The following is a 19,262-nucleotide window of genomic DNA, read 5'->3' as shown; positions in this document are numbered from 1 at the left end:
CTGGCGTATGAGAACGAGGGCTGTCAGTTTAACACTGCGGCCCTCGATAGGGTGCTGGCAAAGGGAGATTCGCTTTATGTAGGTGTAAAGCGACAGCTCATCCTGGAGAACAGATTCCAGAGTGACCATCTCACTGTGGAAGAATTACCAAAACAAGTCCTGACTGACACAGCAATGTATACTGTCCACATGCCTGAAATTAGGTGTGGACTTGTAAAACTCAGTGGCAACCAGGATTGGTGTCTGCCCCTTGCCACACAGTTAGAGTGTCTGTCAGGTGAAGTCAATCTGGCTTTAATTATAGTAAGTCCAGAATGCATTGCAGTTTTCCGCAACCGATCAGGCATGTATGGTGTGTATGATTCACACTCAAGAAACACGGTGGGCTTACCTCACCCCAACGGAACTGCAATTATGAAGACCTTCTCAAAAATCAGTGACTTGGCTGAACACCTGCTCAAACTCTTCGCAAATCGCGGACCTTCTGCCACTTATGAGTTTGTGCCGGTGTCATTCGAAGCCATTGGTTCCCAAGAACGTCCTGATGCATCTCTGGCACAAAATGTATCCAGGACAGCTCTCCCACCAGCACCAGAAGTTCCTAGTGAAGTTCCTAGTGAAGTTCCTAGTGAAGTTCTCCTTCCGCCTGCCAAAGCCTCTAGGAAAGTTCTCCCTCCTGTAGCAGAACATGTCTCGAGGGCACCCCTCTCATCAGCAAGTGTCTCAAAGCTGCCTAAGCAACGGCGACGAAAAGCCATTCGAAAAGCCAGTGTCAGAACAGAGCAACAAGCACTAGTGTCATGTGAACTTAAAAGGAAAAAACGAGCCCAAAGTCAAAAAATCAAATATGCAACGTGTTCAAGATTTAGAATGAAAAAAATTCAGAAAGAAAAAAGGAAATATTCCCAAGATTTTCTTTATCGAATCAGAAAGCAAAAAAGCTTCACCGAAAAGTACAAGGCAGATCCTGCTTTTCGAACTCAAAAACAGAAATCTATGTCCCAGAAATATAAAATTAATCTTGATGCTAGAAGACATAAGAAAGCATATATGCAAGCAAGGTACGCATGCAACCAGGAGTACAGGCAAAAAAAGAAGAAAAATGCCAAAGCGAGATATAGTGATGATGCACAATTTAGATTGCGCTGTATTCTTCGTAATCAGCAGAGATTGAATGAATTGACCAAAGATAATGTAAATTGCATTTTTTTCAAAATGCATAAAGCTCTCAAAATTAAAAGAAAATACAGACAAATTGTCCCCCACCGTCCCCAGCCCCTGATCGATCCCGTAATGGAAGTAGCCATAGCTTCTTTTCGGGAATCTATTAGACATGGCCCAACTTATATTTGTACAGTGTGTAACCGAACAATGTTTCCAAATCAGGTCAAAGCATGTAACAGGGGAAAATATAGCAAAAACCTAAAAGTGGCAGCAGCATGCTTGACAGGAAACTTTGTTCATTTTTGTGATAGCGAGTGCTCTTCCCCTTGCACTATGCCACAAGAGAGACTGTCTGAGTGGATATGCTATACCTGCGACAATCACCTTAGCAGAGGATGCATGCCACCCATGGCAGTCTGCAACAATTTGGAGTTAGCGCCCATCCCCCCAGAATTGGCTGTACTTAATGTGCTAGAAAGGCAGTTGATTGCAAAAATCCTGCCTTTTGCGAAAATTGTTGCTCTGCCAAAAGGCCAACAGAGAGCTGTTCACGGAGCCGTTGTTTGCGTTCCATCAGAGGTGGAAGCAACCGTGAACAGTCTGCCAAGGCCTAGGTCTGAAGCGCAGCTGCTTCAAGTAAAACTAAAAAGGCGTATCCAGTACAAAGGATACCAACATTTTTATACTGTCAACATGAAGAATGTACTTGCTGGCCTGGCTAAATTAAAAGAACAACATTCGGACTACAGGGACATAAATGTTGACGAGAGTGTCTCTTTCGACAGTCTGCATGGTGAAGAGGAGAACATTCCAGAGGCAGACTGGGACATTGATTTAGAAGAGGTGTTTAAAAGTGAAAATGAGCCAGAACAGCTAGAGGTTCCTCGTCAGCAAACCACGGCCGCTGACGAAGAACAGGAGGAGCTGAGACCGGGCCTGACACTGGACACTTGCATGCAGCCCCCCGACATTGCACAGGAAATCCTTTCGTATGGCGATGGCATATTTAGTGTTGCACCCGCGCAAGGCAACCAACCGGTCGCGTTTTTCGCCGTACCAAACTTAGAGGCCATGGCCTTTCCTGTGCAGTTTCCGACAGGTGAGAACACATTGGATGAGCGTCGAACCGTCTCCCTGTCCCCGAGCCTGTACTTTAATTGTCGGCTCTTTGCTGCAGATCCGCGCTTTGCAAGTGACCAGAGTTATCTTTTCTTTGCGCAATTTGTTACAGAGACTCACCTCGCGACGCATAGCATGTCTATTCAAATGCGTAAAGGAAAGTCTAAAACCCGTGACGGCCGTACGGTTAATAATCTCATGCTCCAGAATAGGGACGAACTTGAACGGCTCATTATGGACCAAGATGCGACCAGGTTCATGCAGCCCCTTAGAGGCACTCCAGCCTATTGGCACAAAACCCTTCGAGATGTCCACGCCATGGTTCGTCAAATTGGGAAACCGACATTTTTTGCCACCTTCTCCGCTGCTGAGATGAGATGGCCTGAGGTCATAGAGATCCTCAAAGCTCAGCAGGGCGAACGAGGCGACTTTTCAGACTTAGACTGGAAAGCCAAATGCGATATTTTAAGAAGCAACCCCGTAACAGTGATGCGCGTGTTTGAAAAAAGAGTGGACGCTCTGATGACGAACCTCATCCTCTCACCGGCGCAACCGATTGGCGAAGTAGAGGATTATTTTTACCGCGTGGAGTTCCAAGCCAGGGGAAGCCCGCACATTCACATGCTAATTTGGATTAAAAATGCGCCTAAATTTGAAGACGACCTCGATGTAACGGTTATGGAATTTATCGATCGATACATTAGTTGTAAAATGCCCGACCCTGACACAGATCCGGAACTGCACAAAATAGTGTCAGAGGTCCAGGTGCACAGCAGGAAACATTCAAAGTCCTGTAAGAAGGGAAATGTTTCCTGCAGGTTCGGCTTTCCAAAACTTCCGATGGATAAAACATTCATCACCAGGCCCCCCACTATTGATACCCTCCAAAAGAAATGTCCAAAAGATGCAGACTACATCGCGCACGTAATGGAGCAAAAGAAGTCCCTCGATAGACAGCGAAAATCGGCCAAGAAAAAGCTCCAGCCGCTCAGAGATCTGCTTATGGATCCAGGCGCTTCGTTCAGTAGTTTGACAGACTTGCTTTGCCAGTGCAAATTAACTTACGATGAATACTTCGATGCCGTCGAGCTACTGGCAAACAGCCATGTCGTGATACTGAGGCGCCATCCAAATGATTGTTGGGTTAATGCCTACAATCCCACATTAATTAGAGCCTGGAACGCCAACATGGACATCCAATACGTCATAGACGACTACAGCTGCATCATGTACATGATGTCGTATGTGTCCAAACCGGAGCACGAGATGACGGAATTCCTTAAGAACGTCGTCAAAGATGTTAAAAATTCGAACGTCAACGAGCGAGACGAAATGAAAAAAATTATGCAGGCCTACTCTAAACACAGAGAGGTCAGCGCTCAAGAGGCCGTAGCTCGTACCTGCAGCTTGCGCCTCAAGAGGTGCTCCCGATCCGTGGTGTTTCTTCAGACCGACGAAGAAGGTCTGAAAATGAGTCACCCCATGGGTAGACTGGAGAAAATGGAACCCGGGTCAGAGGACGTATGGATGTCGGGGTTGCCTGAAAAATACGCCAACAGACCTCTCAGTGCAGAGTTTGAGCGTATGTGTCTGGCCGAGTTTGCGTCCGAGTACAGGGTACTCTACGGCCAGCAGATGGAAAGCCAAAAAGCCATTCCTTTACAAAATAATCAAGGCTATATTGTTAAGAGAACCACAGGAAAACCAGCAATCATTAGATATACTCGCTTCTCTGAAAAAAAGACTCCGGAAAAATTTTATAGAAGATTGCTGAAACTTTATCTCCCACATCGATTCGACGACGATCTGAGAGATGAAGCGTACCCCACTTACGAACAGTATTATAAGCGCGGTGTGAAGTGGGGTATGAGAGTAGATGACATCGTGGGTCGCAACCAAAAACGTTACGAGGGCAAAGGAAAAAATATTGAAGCTGCGTTGAAAAAGCTTCAAGAGTGCGGTCCTCTCGTGAATGCCTGGAACTCTTTCGCGCCCGAAGTCGAAGTGGACCGGCTGGAGTGCCTGGCTGAGCGTGAACCTGTAGATCAGGACCAATCTAATGAAGATGTCCCGGAATTTGACACTCGGAAGGACAGGGGGAGCTCTATCATTAGGATAGAAGCTCCAGAGTTGAGTCCAGACTTTGTTAGGAAAATGTACCAAAGTCTGAACGAAACTCAGGCTTCCGTTTTCTACAGCGTTCGACAGTGGTGCTTTGATCTTGTCTGGGGCCACGATCCAGAACCTTTTTATTACTTCCTGACGGGAGGGGCTGGATGTGGCAAATCACACGTGATTAAGTGCATTCACCAGGAGGCAACCAGAATTCTGCGCGAGCTCCCGAGATTTCGGGACTACGCAGACATGTCCCAACCCGCAGTGCTGCTGACCGCATTCACAGGTACAGCAGCATTTAACATATCAGGCCACACGTTGCACTCCATCCTAAAACTGCCAAGGTCCTTGAAGCCACCTTATCAAGGTCTTGGGAATGCACTGGACGAAGTCAGAGCGACACTGTCCAACGCTGAGATTCTCATCATCGATGAGATATCTATGGTCTCCAAAGAGCTCTTTGCCTACGTGCATTGGCGATTTCAGCAGATCAGGGGAAACCGGAAGCCATTTGGAGGCATGTCTGTCCTCGCTGTAGGCGACTTTTATCAACTGCCGCCCCTTGGTAAAGCCAAGCCACTGTGTGTGTACGAGGAGACCCAGTTTGATCTCTGGAAGGATAACTTCAAAATGGTGGTCCTGACGGAGATCATGCGACAGAAAGACGATCGAGCTTTTGCTGAACTCTTGAACCGTCTCAGGGTGAAGCAAAAGCAAGATCCTTTGTTAGATGAAGACAGGGTCTTACTTACGCAGGCAGTGGCTGATGGTCAACATTGTCCAGCACAGAGTCTACACATCTACGCCACAAACAAAGAAGTAGACCGTCACAACGCCGACACCGTAACTGCCCTCCACAAAGATGCGATTGGCATTGCAGCTCAGGATTTCAGAAAAGACCCCGCAACTGGCTGCATGACGTTTGTGTTTGGGGAAATTAAAGGACACAAACGAGATCTGCCTGACAACATAATGGCTGCTCCAGGAGTACGCGTTATGTTGATCCGAAATTTAGATGTGGAAGACGGCCTTGTGAACGGTACATTTGGAACCATTGGCCACATTGTAACTAAAGCACCAGAAGGCGTCAAGCTGATTGGACTGGTGCTGGACAATCCTACAGCAGGACAGAGATTCCGCCGAAAAATCTTAGGTCCCTCAGATAACTTGGTGTACATCGAAAGATCTGAGGAGAGCCTAAGTAAAAAGAAAGGGGTTGTTCGGCGGCAGTTCCCCATGAAGTTAGCTTTTGCCTGTACGGCCCACAAAGTTCAAGGAATGACCATGGCGTCGGCGGTTGTGTGTCTGAAGCGTGTTTTTGAACCGGGTATGGCGTACGTCGCTCTCAGCCGCGCAACCTCACTCCAAGGTCTCACCATCCTTGACTTTGATGAGAAAAAGATTTATGCTGACCCCGAGATCAAAGCAGCTCTGGAAAGTATGGATCATGCATCTTTCCAGAGCTGTAGACCATTGTTACAGTTTTTACAGTCTGTAAAAGAAACTCCAAAGGTTCTGACCATTGTCCACCACAACACTCAGGGCCTGCCGTGTCACATGGTAGACCTGAGAGCACATCACGAGCTCCAACGAGCAGATGTGCTTTGCCTTACAGAGACTCATTTGTCGGGGTCTTCTGTAGCCCAAATTTTTCAATTGGAGGGATACACCGTGTTCACACGTAGCCGACAGCTGTCTTACAACAGCTGTGTGGACATGGCCAAAAAAGAGGGAGGTGGAGTTGCCGTGTACTGTCGAGACAATGTCCAGGCAGAGCCTCGCCGGTACATGCAACAGGTCAGTGATTTGGAGTTTCTTGTTGTTAAAATTGAGGCTCCAGTCAAAGTTCTAATCGCGACTGTGTACAGACCGCCAAATTTTGCATTGGGAATCTTTCTCCAAAATTTGAAAAACCTCCTGGACTCATTGGACATGCTCAATCACCAGCCCATCATTGTTTGTGGCGATTTTAATGAGGACCTCCTTTCAAAAGGAAAAAAAAGTATCAAAGATTTCTTTCAGTCCAGAGGTTACACTCAATTGATAACCAATTCCACAACCCAAAAGAACACGCTCATTGACCACATTTATATTTCAAATTCAGATAAATGTCTTCAATCAGGTGTTCTGCAAACATATTACAGTTACCACAGTCCGGTTTATTGTATTTTGACTGAGTAATAGCCTCTCCAGCCAACACGTAGCTAATTTAGATGTAATTTATGTCAGGATTGTGTTTAAGTTTTTAGGAACTATGTATGTATTTTTATATATATATATATTTGTTAATATGTAAATGTTTTTGTTTGATAGCTTTGTTGTTACAGTGGCACGTCTTGGCTGGAAATGCTTTTATATTGTCATTATGTAAATGTAATTGTATGTATGTATTTGTGTATTAATTTATTTAAGAATGGGGTCAGCATTATTTTCTCATGTTCTTCTTACCATCTATTGAGATGATGAGAACAACTGGGTCACTATTTAAGATGTATTGTAGGACGTTATTGCTAAGTTTCCTTAATATTTATTTATTTATTTATTTATTAACATTGTAATATCTTATTTCATGTCCTTCTCATCATCTATTTAGATGATGAGAACGGCATGTGTAAGATAATGTTAGCTGTAAAACAGTAGAATTTTGTAATTTATTGCTAAGTTTCCTTAGTATTTATGTATTTATTTATTTATTTATTTAACATAATTTATTGCTAAGTTTCCTTAACGTTTATTTATGTATTTATTTATTTATTTAAGATTGTAATATCTTATTTCATGTCCTTCTCATCATCTATTTAGATGATGAGAACGGCATGTGTAAGATAATGTAAGGTGTACTGTCATAGAATTTTTAAATTAATGCTAAGTTTCCTTAATATTTTTGTATTTATTTATTTAACATTTAACATATTTTTTGCTAAGTTTCCTTAATATTTTTGTATTTATTTATTTAACATTTAACATATTTTTTTGCTAAGTTTCCTTAACATTTATTTATGTATTTATATATTTATCTATGCTAAGTTTCCTTAATATTTTTGTATTTATTTATTTATTTTTATAACATTGTAATATCTTATTTCATGTCCTTCTCATTATCTATTTTGATAATGAGAACAACATGTATAAGATAACTTAAGCTGTAATGTAATAGCTTAGCTAACGTAATTAGTTACATTAGCTAAGCTAAGCTTACATAAGCAATCATGTGTTTTTGTTATTGCATGCAATGTTTCTTTTATTTTTTGCTGGGGTGAGGAGTGTCTTTCAGGAAGGGGTACATCCAGCTAAGATGAAGACCGAGCTGCATGTCAACCAGGTGCATCACAAAGTAAGTATGTCTCCTTTTTTAAGTTATTCGTGTGCATTGAGTGATTAAACTAAATGATGATGTCATTGTTTTATAGGATGATCCAGTGAGAAGACCTCCACAGGACTTCAACAAATCTCTCCACTGAAGACAACCAAAAAAAAAAAAGGGAAGTCATATTTCATTAAATTCTCAACCTTCTCTTCAACTGTTTTCATCATTCTTTGAAACCTGTAATCAATTTGTTTTTTAAATCTTTCAATTATACAAGATACAGAAAGAAGACCTCCAGAAATCTGCAGCAAAAATAAGGTAATATTTCATAAAATTTTAAACTTTCTCTTCAAATGTTTATATCAGTCTTTGAAACCTGTAACTAAATTGTCTTTTAAATCTCTCAATTATACAGACTACAGGAAGATGAAGAACCAGAAGACTGCAGCAAAAATAAGGTATGTAATATTACATGAAATTGTAATTTTCTTTTAAAATGTTTACATGGGTCTTTTAAACTAATTTGTCTTTTAAATCTAACAACAGTGACCCAGGAAGAAGACCTCCAGAGGACTGCAGCAAGTCACTCTTCATTGAAGACATCAAGCCAGCAGCAGAGAAGTAAGGGACATTTAACATTTTATGTTCTATCTTATACTGTCAGTTTAGGTATGTATGTGTAAATACATGCTTGGACAACACTTTCAACCCACCTGACTCAATGAATAATGTTTTTAATATTTTAGGAAGAACAACAGCAGACTCAGGATGAAGAGCTCTACGAAGACGGCCTCCTATGCTCGTCTTTTGTAAAAAGTTCATCTCTTTTGTGAAATGTTTATCAGTTTTTGGAAAAAACAAGTTTATCTTTGTTGTGAAATGTTAGTTTATTACTTTTTGAAAAAAAAATATTAAGTTCATCTTTTCTGAAATGTTAGATTGTTACTTTTTGGAAAAAACATTTGTGTTGCAAAATGTTAGTTTATCACTTTTTGGAAAAATTAAGTTCATCTTTGTTAAAAAAAAAAAGGTTACTGTATAGCTTTTTGGAAAAAATAAAATGTTCATCTGTGTTGCAAAATGTCGGTGTATGGCTGTTGAATTGCTAATTATGTTTCAAGTTTATGTTTAGTTTGTGACAAAGACTACAGATGGATACACAGAATGAATGGTAGGAGGTGAAATGAATTCATTGTATCATTGTGGTATCATAGTATTGTATCATAGTATCATAGCATTGGCAATCCTCATTTCCTAATGAAAATGATTGGGACTGGATGAAAAATGAAAAATTCTTTTTTAAACATCTACAGCTCTGCCATACGTAAACCTAGAAACACAATTCAATGTACATGAAGTCCAAATAATCAATGTGGTATTCAACATTTTCACAGCTTTTAGTCATAGGGCACACACTCAGAGATTTGCACAGACACACAATAGTGACAATACTGTGCTGGACGTAGTCAAAGATTTGCACAGACACACAATAGTGACAATACTGTGCTGTGCGTAGCACAGCACAGTATTGTCACTATTGTGTGACATAGCTACATAAAGACACACACACTTACATTGACACAGACACACACACAGACACCCACTCAGATAGATACACACTCAGATAGACTTATACAGGAATGCATTGGTATTAATACTAGCGGTGCAATGCACCACTCTCGCGATTTCCCAAAGGGAAATTGTCTAGTTAGTGGTGCATTGCTATGCATGCACACTAGGCACCTCTATAGCAAAGCTATAGAGGTACCTAGTGTGCAATGCAAAGCAATGCACACTACTGTTCTTCCCGTTTTTCTTCTTCTTCTTCCGTGTCGACTTTCGGTTCGTAACTCGTCCCACACCGTTGAACGCACATCAACAAATGATACATCAAAACGTGCGGCTCGATCGGACTCGGTGTGCTTGTATTTTGTTCTCCAGAATATTCACGTTTCGCGAAGAAATTCGCGAAAAACCGGCCGAAATTTTCCCATAGAGAATGGCTGGGAAATTTTCAAAAAAGTCGCAAATTCTCCCCTTTTTCAAACAGTATCTCCTCTGGCATACTTTCACCTAGAAACACCATTCAAACTGTAAAATGTAGACACAAGTCTCGTGTATTCGGGGTGTATTCAACTTTTTCAAAAGTTGTGTAGTTTTTGAACTGTGAGCTCCAACTGATCATGAGTGATTTTGAAAAAATTCAGGCTTTTCAATGATTGTGTATTGCGGAATGTTCCAGGCTAGAGTGGGAGGTTAGAGTGGAGAGGCTTTAAAAAAACTCTCTGAAATTTTTTCTTTACACGACGACTACGGCCACAAATTTTACTCTAGAGCAGTGAAATTCTCCAGAGTTGTAGCCACACTTGTCCTCTCTCTCACAATGTGTTTACTTTTTCTGTAGGATTTACGGTTTCTCTTTGGCGTGCCTTTTAGCGACAAGAGGAGCTCTCAACTGCTCCATTGACTCCAATGTTAATCGAGCAGAGGATTTTTGGAGAAAAGCAGAAAATCCCCTTTTTTGAAACTTGCTGTAAAATCCACATTTTAGACAGTAGGACCATAAAAAATAGATTCAGGTCTTCCTTAAAGTCTTGTCTCTTTGACGGTGCCGTTTGTTTAGCGATACCATGTTTTGTTTTTCCATGGATAGCAGTTGTTCGGCAGGCCCGATTCGGCCGAAAATGAGCTCGTCAGAGCACCTGTGAGCTGCCTCAGCGGCGGGAAAGCTCATCCCCATGGCAACCGTGACTGCAAGAGCTGTGGCTCTCTCTCTCCCTGTAACAACTCTATGTCTCTCTGTCTTTGTAATTAGAACTATAGCAGAACTATAGGGGTCAAAAGGACCCTTTTGACACAGACACACACACATAGACAGACTGACACACACAAAGTCAATATTGTGCGGTGCGCCAGCACCGCACAATATTGACAGAGGCACACAAACACAGACTCACACACACACACAATAGTCAATACTGGGTTGTGCGAAGCACAACCCAGTATTTACACAGACCCACTCAGGCACACACAGACACAGACACACACAAACACAGACACACACATAGATAGACTGACACACACAAAGTCAATATTGTGCGGTGCGCCAGCACCGCACAATATTGACAGAGGCACACAGGACAGAGGCACTCAAACACAGACACACGCACAGACTCATATACACACACACACACACACACAATAGTCAATACTGGGTTGTGCGAAGCACAACCCAGTATTGACACAGATCCACTCAGGCACACACAGACAAACACAAACACAGACACACACAGACACACACACACACACACACACAGTCAATATTGTGCAGTGCAGAAGCACCGCACAATATTGACAGAGGCACACAAACACATTCAGACACACACACACAATAGTGTCAATACTGGGTTTTGCGAAGCACACAACATTACTAGCAGTGCAATGCACCACTCTCGCGATTTCCCAAAGGGAAATTGTCTAGTTAGTGGTGCATTGCTTTGCATGCACACTAGGCACCTCTATAGCAAAGCTATAGAGGTACCTAGTGTGCAATGCAAAGCATGCACACTATTGTTCTTGCGGTTCATCTTCTTCTTCTTCTTCCGTGTCGACTTTCGGTTCGCTACTCCTCCCACACCGTTGAGCGCACCCCAACAAATGATACATCAAAACGTGCGGCTTGATCGGACTCGGTGTGCTTGTATTTTGTTCTCCAGAATATTCACGTTTCGCGAAGAAATTCGCGAAAAACCGGCCGAAATTTTCCCATAGAGAATGGCTGGGAAATTTTCAAAAAAGTCGCAAATTCTCCCCTTTTTCAAACAGTATCTCCTCTGGCATACTTTCACCTAGAAACACCATTCAAACTGTAAAATGTAGACACAAGTCTCGTGTATTCGGGGTGTATTCAACTTTTTCAAAAGTTGTGTAGTTTTTGAACTGTGAGCCCTAATTGATCAGCAGTGAATTTGGAAAAAATCAGGCTTTACAATGAGTGTGTATTGCGGAATGTTCCGGGCTAGAGTGGGAGGTTAGAGTGGAGAGGCTTTAAAAGAACTCTCTGAAATTTTTTATTTACACGATGACTACGGCCACAAATTTTACTCTAGAGCAGTGAAATTCTCCACACTTGTAGCCACACTTGTCCTCTCTCTCACAATGTGTTTACTTTTTCTGTAGGATTTACGGTTTTTCTTTGGTGTGCCTTTTAGTGACAAGAGGAGCTCTCAACTGCTCCATTGACTCCAATGTTAATCGAGCAGAGGATTTTTGGAGAAAAGCAGAAAATCCCCTTTTTTGAAACTTGCTGTAAAATCCACATTTTAGACAGTAGGACCATAAAAAATAGATTCAGGTCTTCCTTAAAGTCTTGTCTCTTTGACGGTGCCGTTTGTTTAGCGATACCATGTTTTGTTTTTCCATGGATAGCAGTTGTTCGGCAGGCCCGATTCGGCCGAAAATGAGCTCGTCAGAGCACCTGTGAGCTGCCTCAGCGGCGGGAAAGCTCATCCCCATGGCAACCGTGACTGCAAGAGCTGTGGCTCTCTCTCTCCCTGTAACAACTCTATGTCTCTCTGTCTTTGTAATTAAAACTATAGCAGAACTATAGGGGTCAAAAGGGGGCTGTGCGTAGCACAGCCCCCTTTTGACACAGACACAGATATAGACAGACTGATACACACAAAGTCAATATTGTGCGGTGCGCCAGCACCGCACAATATTGACAGAGGCACACAAACACAAACACACACACACACACAGACTCATACACACACACACACACACACAAAAGTCAATACTGGGTTGTGCGAAGCACAACCCAGTATTGACACAGACCCACTCAGGCACACACAGACACAAACAAACACAGACACACACATAGACAGACTGACACACACAAAGTTAATAATGTGCGGTGCGCCAGCACCGCACAATATTGACAGAGGCACACAGGACAGAGGCACTCAAACACAGACACACGCACAGACTCATATACACACACACACACACACACAATAGTCAATACTGGGTTGTGCGAAGCACAACCCAGTATTGACACAGATCCACTCAGGCACACACAGACAAACACAAACACAGACACACACACACACACACACACACACACACACAGTCAATATTGTGCAGTGCAGAAGCACCGCACAATATTGACAGAGGCACACAAACACATTCAGACACACACACACAATAGTGTCAATACTGGGTTTTGCGAAGCACACAACATTACTAGCAGTGCAATGCACCACTCTCGCGATTTCCCAAAGGGAAATTGTCTAGTGTTTACTTTCAAATGCTCAGTTTTCTTCCTTCCCAATTTTCGGTTCGCTACTCCTCCCACACCGTTGAGCGCATACCAACAAATGATATATCAAAACGTGCGGCTCGGTCGGACTCGGTGTGCTTGTATTTTGTTCTCCAGAATATTCACGTTTCGCAAAGTTATTCGCAAGAAACGGGCCGAAATTTTCCCATAGAGAATGAATGGGACAAGCTCAAAAAAGTCCCAATTTCCCCCCTTTTGACAAAGACACAGACACACACACACATACACACAGTCAATATTGACAATATTGACAGAAGCACACAAACACAGACTCACACACACACACAATAGTCAATACTGGGTTGTGCGAAGCACAACCCAGTATTGACACAGACCCACTCAGGCACACACAGACACAGACACACACAAACAGAGACACACACATAGATAGACTGACACACACAAAGTCAATATTGTGCGGTGCGCTAGCACCGCACAATATTGACAGAGGCACACAGGACAGAGGCACTCAAACACAGACACACGCACAGACTCATACACACACACACACACACACACACAATAGTCAATACTGGGTTGTGCGAGGCACAACCCAGTATTGACACAGATCCACTCAGGCACACACAGACAAACACAGACACACACAGACAGACTGACACACACACACACACACACAGTCAATATTGTGTAGTGCAGAAGCACCGCACAATATTGACAGAGGCACACAAACACATTCAGACACACACACACACACACAATAGTGTCAATACTGGGTTTTGCGAAGCACACAACATTACTAGCAGTGCAATGCACCACTCTCGCGATTTCCCAAAGGGAAATTGTCTAGTCTTCTTCTTACTTCTTCTTCCTTCCCGATTTTCGGTTCGCTACTCCTCCCACACCGTTGAGCGCATACTAACAAATGATACATCAAAACGTGCGGCTCGATCGGACTCGGTGTGCTTGTATTTTGTTCTCCAGAATATTCACGTTTCGCAAAGTTATTCGCAAAAAACTGCGAAAAATTTCCCATAGAGAATGAATGGGAAATTTTCAAAAAAGTCGCAAATTCTCCCCCTTTTTCAAACATCTACTGCTCTGGCATACTTTCACCTAGAAACACCATTCAAACTGTAAAATGTAGACACAAGTCTTGTGTATTTGGGGTGTATTCAACTTTTTCATTAGTTGTGTAGTTTTTAAACTGTGAGCCCTAATTGATCATGAGTGATTTTGAAAAAATTCAGGGTTTTCAATGAGTGTGTATTGCGGAATGTTCCAGGCTAGAGTGGGAGGTTAGAGTGGAGAGGCTTTAAAAAAACTCTCTGAAATTTTTTCTTTACACGATGACTACGGCCACAAATTTTACTCTACAGCAGTGAAATTCTCCAAAGTTGTAGCCACACTTGTCCTCTCTCTCACAATGTGTTAATTTTTTCTGTAGGATTTACGGTTTTTCTTTGGCGTGCCTTTTAGCGGCAAGAGGAGCTCTAAACTGCTCCATTGACTCCAATGTTAATCGAGCAGAGGATTTTTGGAGAAAAGCAGAAAGTCCCCCTTTTTGAAACTTGCTGTAAAATCCACATTTTAGACAGTAGGACCATAAAAAATAGATTCAGGTCTTCCTTAAAGTCTTGTCTCTTTGACGGTGCCGTTTGTTTAGCCATACCATGTTTTGTTTTTCCATGGATAGCAGTTGTTCGGCAGGCCCGATTCGGCCGAAAATGAGCTCGTCAGAGCACCTGTGAGCTGCCTCAGCGGCGGGAAAGCTCATCCCCATGGCAACCGTGACTGCAAGAGCTGTGGCTCTCTCTCTTCCTGTAACAACTCTATGTCTCTCTGTCTTTGTAATTAAAACTATAGCAGAACTATAGGGGTCAAAAGGGGGCTGTGCGTAGCACAGCCCCCTTTTGACACAGACACAGATATAGACAGACTGATACACACAAAGTCAATATTGTGCGGTGCGCAAGCACCGCACAATATTGACAGAGGCACACAAACACAAACACACACACACACACAAACACAAACACAAACACACACACACACACACACACAAAAGTCAATACTGGGTTGTGCGAAGCACAACCCAGTATTGACACAGACCCACTCAGGCACACACAGACACAAACAAACACAGACACACACATAGACAGACTGACACACACAAAGTCAATATTGTGCGGTGCGCCAGCACCGCACAATATTGACAGAGGCACACAGGACAGAGGCACTCAAACACAGACACACGCACAGACTCATACACACACACACACACACACACAATAGTCAATACTGGGTTGTGCGAAGCACAACCCAGTATTGACACAGACCCACTCAGGCACACACAGACAAACACAAACACAGACACACACACACACACACACACACACAGAGGCACACAGACACACACACACAATAGTCAATACTGGGTTTTGCGAAGCACACAACATTACTAGCAGTGCAATGCACCACTCTCGCGATTTCCCAAAGGGAAATTGTCTAGTTAGTGGTGCATTGCTTTGCATGCACACTAGGCACCTCTATAGCACAGCTATAGAGGTACCTAGTGTGCAATGCAAAGCATGCACACTCTTGTTCTCCCGGTTCTTCTTCTTTTTCTTCTTCTACTTCCTTCCCGATTTTCGGTTCGTAACTCGTCCCACACCGTTGAGCGCACATCAACAAATGATACATCAAAACGTGCGGCTCGATCTAACTCGCTATGCTATTATTTTGTTCTACAGAATATTCACGTTTCGCAAAGTTATTCGCAAAAAACTGCGAAAAATTTCCCATAGAGAATGAATGGGAAACGGTCAAAAAAGTCGCAAATTCTCCCCCTTTTTCAAACATCTACTGCTCTGGCATACTTTCACCTAGAAACACCATTCAAACTGTAAAATGTAGACACAAGTCTCGTGTATTCGGGGTGTATTCAACTTTTTCATTAGTTGTGTAGTTTTTAAACTGTGAGCTCCAACTGATCATGAGTGATTTTGAAAAAATTCAGGCTTTTCAATGAGTGTGTATTGCGGAATGTTCCAGGCTAGAGTGGGAGGTTAGAGTGGAGAGGCTTTAAAAAAACTCTCTGAAATTTTTTCTTTACACGACGACTACGGCCACAAATTTTACTCTAGAGCAGTGAAATTCTCCAGAGTTGTAGCCACACTTGTCCTCTCTCTCACAATGTGTTTACTTTTTCTGTAGGATTTACGGTTTCTCTTTGGCGTGCCTTTTAGCGACAAGAGGAGCTCTCAACTGCTCCATTGACTCCAATGTTAATCGAGCAGAGGATTTTTGGAGAAAAGCAGAAAATCCCCTTTTTTGAAACTTGCTGTAAAACCCACATTTTAGACAGTAGGACCATAAAAAATAGATTCAGGTCTTCCTTAAAGTCTTGTCTCTTTGACGGTGCCGTTTGTTTAGCGATACCATGTTTTGTTTTTCCATGGATAGCAGTTGTTCGGCAGGCCCGATTCGGCCGAAAATGAGCTCGTCAGAGCACCTGTGAGCTGCCTCAGCGGCGGGAAAGCTCATCCCCATGGCAACCGTGACTGCAAGAGCTGTGGCTCTCTCTCTCCCTGTAACAACTCTATGTCTCTCTGTCTTTGTAATAAAAACTATAGCAGAACTATAGGGGTCAAAAGGGGGCTGTGCGTAGCACAGCTCCCTTTTGACACAGACACAGATATAGACAGACTGACACACACAAAGTCAATATTGTGCGGTGCGCCAGCACCGCACAATATTGACAGAGGCACACAAACACACACACACACACACACACAGACTCACACACAGACTCATACACACACACACACACACACAATAGTCAATACTGGGTTGTGCGAAGCACAACCCAGTATTGACACAGACCCACTCAGGCACACACAGACACACACATAGACAGACTGACACACACAAAGCCAATATTGTGCGGTGCGCCAGCACCGCACAATATTGACAGAGGCACACAGGACAGAGGCACTCAAACACAGACACACGCACAGACTCATACACACACACAAACACACACACACACACACACAATAGTCAATACTGGGTTGTGCGAAGCACAACCCAGTATTGACACAGATCCACTCAGGCACACACAGACAAACACAAACACATTCAGACACACACACACACAATAGTGTCAATACTGGGTTTTGCGAAGCACACAACATTACTAGCAGTGCAATGCACCACTCTCGCGATTTCCCAAAGGGAAATTGTCTAGTTAGTGGTGCATTGCTATGCATGCACACTAGGCACCTCTATAGCAAAGCTATAGAGGTACCTAGTGTGCAATGCAAAGCAATGCACACTACTGTTATTCTGTGGATTTTTCTTCTTCTTCTTCCGCCCCGACTTTCGGTTCGTAACTCGTCTCACACCGTTGAGCGCACACTAACAAATGATACATCAAAACGTGCGGCTCGATCGGACTCGGTGTGCTTGTATTTTGTTCTCCAGAATATTCACGTTTCGCGAAGAAATTTGCGAAAAACCGGCCGAAATTTTCCCATAGAGAATGGCTGGGAAATTTTCAAAAAAGTCGCAAATTCTCCCCTTTTTCAAACAGTATCTCCTCTGGCATACTTTCACCTAGAAACACCATTCAAACTGTAAAATGTAGACACAAGTCTCGTGTATTCGGGGTGTATTCAACTTTTTCAAAAGTTGTGTAGTTTTTGAACTGTGAGCTCCAACTGATCATGAGTGATTTTGAAAAAATTCAGGCTTTTCAATGATTGTGTATTGCGGAATGTTCCAGGCTAGAGTGGGAGGTTAGAGTGGAGAGGCTTTAAAAAAACTCTCTGAAATTTTTTCTTTACACGACGACTACGGCCACAAATTTTACTCTAGAGCAGTGAAATTCTCCAAAGTTATAGCCACACTTGTCCTCTCTCTCAAAATATGTTTACTTTTTCTGTAGGATTTACGGTTTCTCTTTGGCGTGCCTTTTAGCGACAAGAGGAGGTCTCAACTGCTCCATTGACTCCAATGTTAATCGAGCAGAGGATTTTTGGAGAAAAGCAGAAAATCCCCTTTTTTGAAACTTGCTGTAAAACCCACATTTTAGACAGTAGGACCATAAAAAATAGATTCAGGTCTTCCTTAAAGTCTTGTCTCTCTGACGGTGCCGTTTGTTTAGCGATACCATGTTTTGTTTTCCCATGGATAGCAGTTGTTCGGCAGGCCCGATTCGGCCGAAAATGAGCTCGTCAGAGCACCTGTGAGCTGCCTCAGCGGCGGGAAAGCTCATCCCCATGGCAACCGTGACTGCAAGAGCTGTGGCTCTCTCTCTCCCTGTAATAACTCTATGTCTCTCTGTCTTTGTAATTAGAACTATAGCAGAACTATAGGGGTCAAAAGGGGGCTGTGCGTAGCACAGGCCCCTTTTGACACAGACACAGACACACACACACATACACACAGTCAATATTTACAGAGGCACACAGACACACACACAATAGTCAATACTGGGTTGTGCGAAGCACAACCCAGTATTGACACAGACCCACTCAGGCACACACAGACAAACACACACACACACACACCCACAGTCAATATTGTGCGGTGCGGCAGCACCGCACAATATTGACAGAGGCACTCAAACACAGACACACGCACAGACTCATACACACACACACACACACACAATAGTCAATACTGGGTTGTGCGAAGCACAACCCAGTATTGACACAGACCCACTCAGGCACACACAGACACAAACAAACACAGACACACACATAGACAGACTGACACACACAAAGTCAATATTGTGCGGTGCGCCAGCACCGCACAATATTGACAGAGGCACACAGGACAGAGGCACTCAAACACAGACACACGCACAGACTCATACACACACACACACACACAATAGTCAATACTGGGTTGTGCGAAGCACAACCCAGTATTGACACAGATCCACTCAGGCACACACAGACAAACACAAACACATTCAGACACACACACACACAATAGTGTCAATACTGGGTTTTGCGAAGCACACAACATTACTAGCAGTGCAATGCACCACTCTCGCGATTTCCCAAAGGGAAATTGTCTAGTGTTTACTTTCAAATGCTCAGTTTTCTTCCTTCCCAATTTTCGGTTCGCTACTCCTCCCACACCGTTGAGCGCATACCAACAAATGATATATCAAAACGTGCGGCTCGGTCGGACTCGGTGTGCTTGTATTTTGTTCTACAGAATATTCACGTTTCGCAAAGTTATTCG

General features: G+C 43.1%; 1 protein-coding gene and 1 long non-coding RNA gene across 3 annotated transcripts in view; one reads left to right on the top strand and one right to left on the bottom strand.

Annotated features, from left to right (window-relative positions):
- The window catches only part of impdh2 (IMP (inosine 5'-monophosphate) dehydrogenase 2), a 110,592-nt gene that overhangs the window by 22,104 nt on the left and 69,226 nt on the right, over nucleotides 1–19,262 (bottom strand). The gene's annotated exons all lie outside the window — the stretch shown is intronic.
- LOC121187736 lies at nucleotides 8,024–8,506 on the top strand. The gene is made up of 3 exons (XR_005894619.1): nucleotides 8,024–8,163; nucleotides 8,252–8,326; nucleotides 8,452–8,506. It is a non-coding gene; the product is annotated as an uncharacterized LOC121187736 (long non-coding RNA).

This window comes from Toxotes jaculatrix, chromosome 2, assembly GCF_017976425.1.
Source record: "Toxotes jaculatrix isolate fToxJac2 chromosome 2, fToxJac2.pri, whole genome shotgun sequence".
In the NCBI taxonomy this organism is placed as follows: Eukaryota; Metazoa; Chordata; class Actinopteri; family Toxotidae; genus Toxotes; species Toxotes jaculatrix.
Note: the sequence above shows the minus strand (reverse complement) of the source record. Positions and strands in the feature narration are given on the sequence as shown.